The sequence below is a fragment of the Etheostoma spectabile genome, chromosome 6 (assembly GCF_008692095.1).
Source record: "Etheostoma spectabile isolate EspeVRDwgs_2016 chromosome 6, UIUC_Espe_1.0, whole genome shotgun sequence".
NCBI lineage: Eukaryota > Metazoa > Chordata > Actinopteri > Perciformes > Percidae > Etheostoma > Etheostoma spectabile.
The window spans coordinates 8410419-8419162 of NC_045738.1; positions in this window are offsets into that span (position 1 = coordinate 8410419).

Consider the following 8744-nt stretch of genomic DNA (forward strand, 5'->3'; position numbering starts at 1 on the left):
TGAAAGACATGCACAAAGCCTTAGGCATTGGTCCAATACACAGAAAGGGAAACACACACTTTATGTGCTCACATACACACACAATTATTCAGATAGAACACAAACACACATTGCTTACTGTGCACAGAGACACACACACACATACACGCACACGCACCCTGCTCCATGGGTTTATTTTCATGATGATAGTAATCAGTATTTAGCCCACTGGCTACAGCAGCAGACTGCTTGGTAGTCATTACCGTTAGCTTAACTGTTTACACCCGTTAATCAAATTAGCAAGTTGCACACACACACAAAATAGTACACATATAAACATGCATACAAATATATACGGAGACACGCTCATATTCACACACACACATGGGATGTAAACATGGAGAAGGGCTCAGAGTTCCATCTGAGATTAATTATCTGTCCTGCAGCACAGGCACCAGCAGAAGCGTAGAGGTGGAAGGAAAGAGGAAGAGAGATCTCCACACTTGTGTCAGTACAGAGATATAAATGAGATTAATGCAGAAAGATGGCGAGGAAGAGAAAGAGACATGGGGAGCCAGTGGGTGGCAGACAGACAGACAGGAACGAAGATGTTCATCTTAAAACTGAAATCCAAAGTATCCAAACAAATAACAAACACAGAGTGACAACCAGAGCAGGGAGCCTGAAGGCTACAAGAGAGATTTTAGTATCTACTTGCGTCTGTTTGGGTTGTCTTGAGGCTGTATTGAATGTTTTGAGGCAATGGTGATTTTATTTCCATAAGAATGGAGAGTGGCAATAAATCAATAGGCATGATACAGTGGGCTCTGAGTATCAATATATAATGAAAATAGGAATAATAGTTGATTGAATAGCCCACAAACATTACCTTACAAACTGACCAATCCAAAGGCAGCTACCACAGAACCACTAGGCTCAAGAGTAGAGTTGAGTATTATATGGCACAAGATATCCATCCTTTCTCTGTGTCAGAGCCGATCACTCAAGATGAGTGACAGCCAAGTGCTGTGGCATGGACCTAACAGTGTACCTTCTGCCTCAAGGCTAAAAGTTGGATATTTTAGATTTCAGGGAGTCACAGATTGGCAAGGATTCAACTCCATGGTCTGTCAAGGAATAGTTTGACCTTTTGGTTTCATGTATGCCGTAATTTATTCTCTAAATCTGTTTCCTTTGCATTTTGTCACATTTTGCTTTTATCTATACACCTTCTTTCCTATCTCAGCCAAGCGAAAAACTTTAGTCTTTTTTTTTTTGCGCAAATTGAAAAGATGGATAGAAACAAACTTTATGACAAGTTATATTTTCTTTGTATTAATAGAAAAATCGAAGTGTTTTTTATCAGGGTATTATGCGGCAAAATATTCCTTGGCTGGCCGCACCTGGAGCCTTGTTGTGTTGTTTTTACACTTTCAGAGCAAGGCTAGCTGTTTCCCTGTGCTTCCAGGCTTTATGCTAAGCTAAGATAGGCAGCTGCTGGCTCATATATTTAGTTTGATCTTCTCATCTAACCCTGGGCAATAAAGTGAATAAGTGTATGACCTTCAGGGTCCTGCAGTGCGCAAAGCCCGACAGAAGTGTCTTTGCTACTTTAAGATTGTCCGGCGCCCACGTCGTTTAAATAACAAATGCACCTGCGGCCATCATTGCGCCCATGTGCGTGCTAGTCTTACAGGGAGGTTTGTTCAGGTGAATTCTTAATAAAACACGCCTAGGCTTATGCACAGCGTGCACACACTATGCTTGTTACACACACACAGGGAAGCACAGCAGCACACAAACATAAAAAGCATTACATATAAAAAAAATGATGGTGCAGAAGAACCACTGAATCAACCTCAAATTGGAATTTTTTGTCAACTGGCAAAGTTTGTCTGGTTTAATGTGGAAAGATTATTACAAACAGAACATTTAAGATTCATAGTGAAAAGGTTTTGCGGAAAGTTTAAAAAAAAAGCTGACATTTATGGATTCACTGGTTTTCCGATGATTTCAACAGACACACAAACAAATAACAGCCATGCAGTGCCAGTGTTTGTGTTAATTGCGTAGATTTTGACAAGGTTACAGTATAGTGAGAGAAACAGCCCGATGGGCTTTAAAAGTACAACTTATATTGTAGCTGTGAATCAAAGCAAGCTAATCGCTGGCAGAGAGGAATGTTGTCCCACAGTGAAAGATGCATAGAAAGAAAAAGGGAGATAGACACACAGACTGACAGTCTGAATGCAATTGTTATTTGTATTACTGTATATCACCATAGCCTGTAGATGCATTATACATTACAAAAAAATCAGTGTGTCAGCATAATGTGAATAAAAAAGGAGAACATTCGTCACACCTCGTCAGCATTGTATCAGAAGCTTTGTACCACACACGTGCAGGAAAATAATCAGTTTGGCAAGTGACTCAATCCAATAACAAAAAGAGAATGTACCCTTTTTATTCTTTCTTCAGCTTTACATCAGCGAGGAAACAAGAAATGGGTTTTAATTGTTTTACGATCAGCAAAAAAGTAAACAATTTGGCATGTTTCAAGTGATGTCACAGTCTCAAATCAGGCGTCTCAAAGATGTTGATGCATAAGTTTGCATTTAGGAAGTTATTCAAAAAAGAAACACCACAGTATTTCCCTCTGCAGTCTAGATGTTCCCTGTGATGATTAATGGAGAGTATGATACTGTGTGTGTGTGTGAGTGTGTGTGTGTGTGTGTGTGTGTGTGTTACTTTTGTATGTGGTTACTTTGTAATGAGACAGTGAGAGGATGAGACTTGCTAAAGCAGCAAGATTATCAGACAGTCATTTACTCTGTGATCCCATTTTACAACAGCTATACACCGGCTTTATCAAGAATATCCATTATAAATACACACTTGACTGTTTAGACACACACTCAGCGATTAGCAGGCAGCCATTCATTTCTGATCCAATCTTTCAATCCATGATTTCCTGTTGTGACTTTTAGTGGCGCTACCATACCGACTGTTAAATTGATTCCAGTGAGCCATTATGTGCACAGATTATGCTACAACTGTTCATGAACAGGCAAAGCCAACCCGACTCCTGAAGTAAGAGGAAAGAATGTCTTTGGACAATGTGAACCTTAGTGTTTCTGCTGAAGTCTGCAGTGACAGTAAACTCCTTCATTTGATGAATTTAGATACATGTACTTATATATAATTTATCTTAACTTCACATTCCACATGCAAAGTAACTTTACAGTTTCAAAGGTTTTAATGGTTATTAAGTGGTAAATAATGCCACGTGTCACAAGTACAGTACCTGCTGTTAATTTATTAGGTCAAACCAGGATCAATTACAATTTTGACCTTGTGGAAGATAATTCCCAAGTCTGTTGTATATCACCTTTTATAAACCTGAAATTTAGTTTGTGGATATTTTTTATTATTTTTTCACCTTTATTTATTTATTTATTTATTTAGCAAAGGTTCAGTGAGAGGAAGCCTCTGGTTTGCAGGACCGCCCTGATCACATACACACAGTTACACATTCATACCTGGAAGCTGCCCAGTACAACCACAGCCTGAGCTGCTGGCCACTGAGCAGCTCCACTGGAGCGGTTTGGGTTAAGGGCCTTGCTCAAGGGCACCTCAGTGGTGGTAATGATAGAAGGACAAGCGCTGCTCTTTCACTTTCCCCACCCAGATTTTATACTATCGGTCTGTCGCTGCTTGTTTAACCACAGCTATCACACATTCATGTATGCATGGATGCACACACACAAGCACACAGATGAGTGTGTACACAGAGACTGTCGACTCAAACGCACTCACAAACATAGACTGCAGAAAAGACAGAACCCCTGCCAAGCACTGAGAAAACAGGCAGGGAGAGAAAGGTAAAGAATGGATGAGAAATAAGACAAAAATGCAGGATAAAACACAAGTAGAGGGAATGAGAGGCAGAAAACGGAGACAAAGACAGAGAGGTAAATCCAGGAAAACAGTATAAAGACACAGATATAGTGTGAGAATACAAAGAAAGGATGAGTTAGACAGGAAGGACACAATGGAGAAGGATTAGAAACTAAAACCTGGAGAATATGAAAGGGACAGAGTTAAGATTACAGAGAGTGATGTCAGTAACTACATACAGCAGTATTAGTTTCTTATAGAACAATTTCTATTAGGCTAACACCTTAAGGCTGTTCAGGAGCAATCAAGAGCTACCGTTTTCTCCACTTACCATACAAACATCTGCTTTTTGAGTCAGAAGAAAAGCAAGACATGATGATAGTGATATGATTATATGATATGATTATTATCATTGTCTCATATACAATAATTCACATTAGCAAATATAATTTATAGGAATATGTCATGTTTTATTAACACAGAATTGTTTAACATTAAACACATCTTCAAACTATTTATTCACATATTTAATTTATTTTTGCAATCCAGCAGCTTGTTTGATTTCAGGAAAAGATGTAGGTCTTGGTTTAATATTGAAAAAGTCAATGTTGACTTAGGCAAGAGATGGGGTATTTTGAATTTCTCAATATTTACCAAAACCACAATACCTTGTTGTTAGTAGCCTAAAGGTTGAGGTCTGCATGAAACAAACACGTTTGTACAACATGTTGTTCGATCACATCTGAAGCTAAAAGTGTTTTTAGCAGTTCCAAATGTTACACTCAAAGACGGGGTTAAAAGCGAGGGGGGACATGCATCAAATTGTAGTGTACAAATGGGAATAATGATGCACACTGTGTGTGAGATAGTCTCTCCCCAAAAAGACGTGTATGGCATTATGATGATGACATGTAATGTACGTACTTTACATCACGTATGATCCAGTTGGTGTTTGCTTCCAAAGCACAGACCGTATTCAGTAGCAGTGTTAATGATCTAAAATGCAGCTTGTTTCATGGCATAAATCACAGAGAGAAATTTATTGACCACATTCCAATGAAGTAGTGGAGCGCCAATAGGAGGCACTCAGAAAGTGCTAATTGTGGTCTACCCCTGATGCGGGTGGAAATGAGGTACTAAAATAACTACATCTTGGTTCTATTTTCAGCTGAAGTCAGCAGCGGAGGAGTATGCTGCACTGAGAGGTGTGATGTGGCTCTGTTGGTTTGACCCACACACCTGCTGTGTATCCTTCACTCAAAGTGAAACAGAGTGTGTGTGTGTGTGTGTGTGTGTTGTGTGTGTGTGTGTGTGTGTGTGTGTGTGTGTGTGGTAAGTAAAGCGCATGCATATATGCAACACGTGTCCAAATGAAAACTGTGTGTGTGCGTGACCTTGACTGGGAGTCTGAACACACACACAGTCCTGCCTCACTGGAAACAAATACTCTAGTTCTTCTCAAACCTTTTGGGACACATTTGGTGAACTGATCACACACACACATTCACACACACCTTATACCTAAACCGTTAAACATGTGTAAATACGCACATGCTTCCACAACTCACACACACACACACATGTAACCAGAAATACAGAAATAGTTTAACCTTGCAAACCAACATGCATTAATATATTCTCTTTCCCTGTTACACACACACACCACACACACACACACACACACACACACACACACACACACACACACACAGTAGAGGCTTTAGTACTGCATTGAGTCATCCCACTGCATGCATGCAACTCCTCGTCCCTTCCTTCCCTGCTGGGTCTATAGTACTGTAAGTGAAGGTCACACAAACAAACAAACCTGCATGAAAACAATTATCCTCACACTCAGTGTACATGTAGTCCATACGTACTGTATACACACGCATGTCTAGACTGTCAAAATATAACACACACTGATCATCAACTACAGTACAGTCTATCTGTACAGTATGTTGGTAAAAATAATTGAAATATTTATGAGTTGTGTGTCTGTCTTTTCAGTTGTATCCATGTAGTATATAAGGGTGTGGTGTGTGGGTGTGTGTGTGGTGTGTGTGTGTGTGTGTGTGTGTGTGTGTGTGTGGTGTGTGTGGTGTGGTGTGTTTGGGGGGTGCCTGGTTTTCCCTGCAGGCTGGTTTGAATCGATAGGCCTGGAAAGTGGCTGAAATAGCAGCGAACACACACACACACACACACACACACACACACACACACACACACACACAGAGGGTGACTCACTGGAGCTGAAAACATGAACAAGAATGCTGACTTCTGAAACAAGGAAAACAGAGAGAGAGGGGGAGAGAGCCAAAGAGAAAGAAACAGGGTGACATGGAAAGAAAGAAATGAGAGAAGAGACTACAGCGCAGCTTCATTCCAGTCTTATTTCTGCTTAGTTGTGCGTAGCAGTGAAATTCAGCATTGCTGCATTCAAAATGCAGTGTACTTACTATGTGTATGTGTGAGTGTACGTGTGTGTATCTGAGACAGGGGAAGGAAGGAGATGTGTGTTGGAGAGTAGCCGCATATTATCCTACTAATCCTTTCGTCCTGTTTTCCATATTCTTCATGCTGCACTGTTGCTCTCAGCTCCCTTTCACTTGGCGTTGCCTCAACATTATGAAACAATTGTATGACCTTGAAACCAAAGCTTAAAAGTGTTGTAAAATGATCAATGCTGATAATAGGCATAGCCAACTTTTTGGATCATAAGAAGTTTGTTTTTTTATCAGGTCCAATTGTACTTTATCTGCAAAATAAAGTCCAAACAGTGACTTGTGACTTTTGTCTTTGGAGCAGTTGCAACCATTAATATTTTTGCTTTCTCTCTGCTTGAATCAAATGTTGTTTTGAGTTGCCTACTCAGCCCCGCTCCACAGGCGCATCTCTTTGCCCGATGAGGAGTTTTTGAAGTGACCCTGCCCATAGCGGCGCTTCTCTGTGTGATAGCAGCCTGAATCAGGAGTCTTTTTTTCGTCATCCCATCTATCATCCCTTTGTCCATATTTCCTGCTGAGCTTTTTGTAAGGTGATGTTTTTGCTCGATAATTAAAACCCTGATCGCTAATTGTTAGCTTTTTTTTCCGCTGCAACACAGATGTAGCTATCCCCTTAATGCCTCTGTTTGTCAGGACTTTGCTGCTTAGACCTGACTGTGTTATAGTAATAGCCCTTTTTTTTTAACAGAAGACATTTTGACAGGTGTAAGGGGAAGCATAGGTGTAAATGATCAAAATGAATGATGGCTGAATTCCATTTAGCTTTTTTCAGTTTCAGATTCCTGGAATTGTGCACACTGTCATGGTTTACTGGGACATCTGAATAGAACAGAGTCATCGTTAGTGTTATTAGTTAATGTAATGTGTTAATGTAACACCTGTGCTTTTCCTACTGTGACAAGTCAAAACATCTGCTGTGAAACAGGCTGGCTAGGCTGTGTAGAGTATAATAGAATAAAGTGTTTGTCTATTATATATGGACTGGTGACTGTGGGAACAATCTGAATAGACAACACCCTTTAATGGATATACCAACTATTTGCGTCAACGTCATGAATTGCAGTATCTTAATAGTTAAACCTATTCAAGCTTTTCATTTCTCATCATACTTGATATATATGTATTGTTTTTTAAAATTACAAATACTGTGATAAAAAGGATTTTATCCATACAGCCCACCCATAGAATCAAATAGTTTTTTTTTCCAGCTGAGAATAATGTAACAGTATGACAATGATATTATTATAACATAATGTGTATAATTATACATTTTTTGTATAATGTCCAGTCTAATTTAATGCTTTTTTGATTTCATTGGTAATTGTTTTTGTATGGAATGCTGCAAACATAAGCAAGTTTCCGGTTGCCTGTTGAACAGACTCATTCCTTAGAAAGAGAACAGGTTGCAGTGGCTGCTGCAACACTAATGCAGTATTGATGCAAGATTAAACAGCATCCATTAAAGTGCTGCTGTGGGACAGATGCAAGCAGGGTGGGAAATTAGCACCCGCCACCAGCCAATGCCGGGTAATTTTCCAATGTGGCGGGTGACTTTGCCTTGTATACCAGCCACAGTGGCAGATGGAGTGGTTTTCAGCGCTAGTCCGTGACATCGGTTTAAAAAATATGTCAACATATCCCCGGTGTTAGGAGGCCCGCCACAGAGTCATCAGTCCCAACTGTTGAGGGCGAAGTAAAATAAGGTACTTTTTGTACAAGTGGCGCATTGTGGCTAAAGGGAAAACAAGGATATGGTTAGCCTACTAGGGTTGGGGTTTCCCCTAAATTGGCAGTTGATCAGACATTTAAATGCCCTTTGTAAATAGACAGTATTACATGCTACCACTAGGGGCAGTACATTACAACTTTACCTACTTTCCCTTAATTACGGTGCCGTAAAGTCTAGACCAGTGGTTCTTAACCTTGTTGGAGGTACTGACCCCCACCAGTTTCATATGCGCGTTCACCGAACCCTTCTGATGGTGGCCAAGCGGGGCGTGTCATCACGAATCATATGAGTCGGGTGTGTGTCTTGACCTCCGCCGAACCCCTGAGACTGACTCACCAAACCCCTGGGGTTCGATCGAACCCAGGTTAAGAACCACTGGTCTAGACTCAATCAGAGTTCTGTGCTCTGCAAAGCGACAGTACAATGGAACAACAGTAATAACCTAATATAGCATCATTACTGAGATTAAACTACATTATTGGTAATTTTTGCACTGACTAATGCATTCAATAAACAGAAACAGATGCGCAATATTAGCTCACACATAAAACAGCACCCTCGTGAATTAGCCGACTCTAACGTACATTCATAAATCCTACATAACATCGCCATCAGACTTACTTATTGATACACGC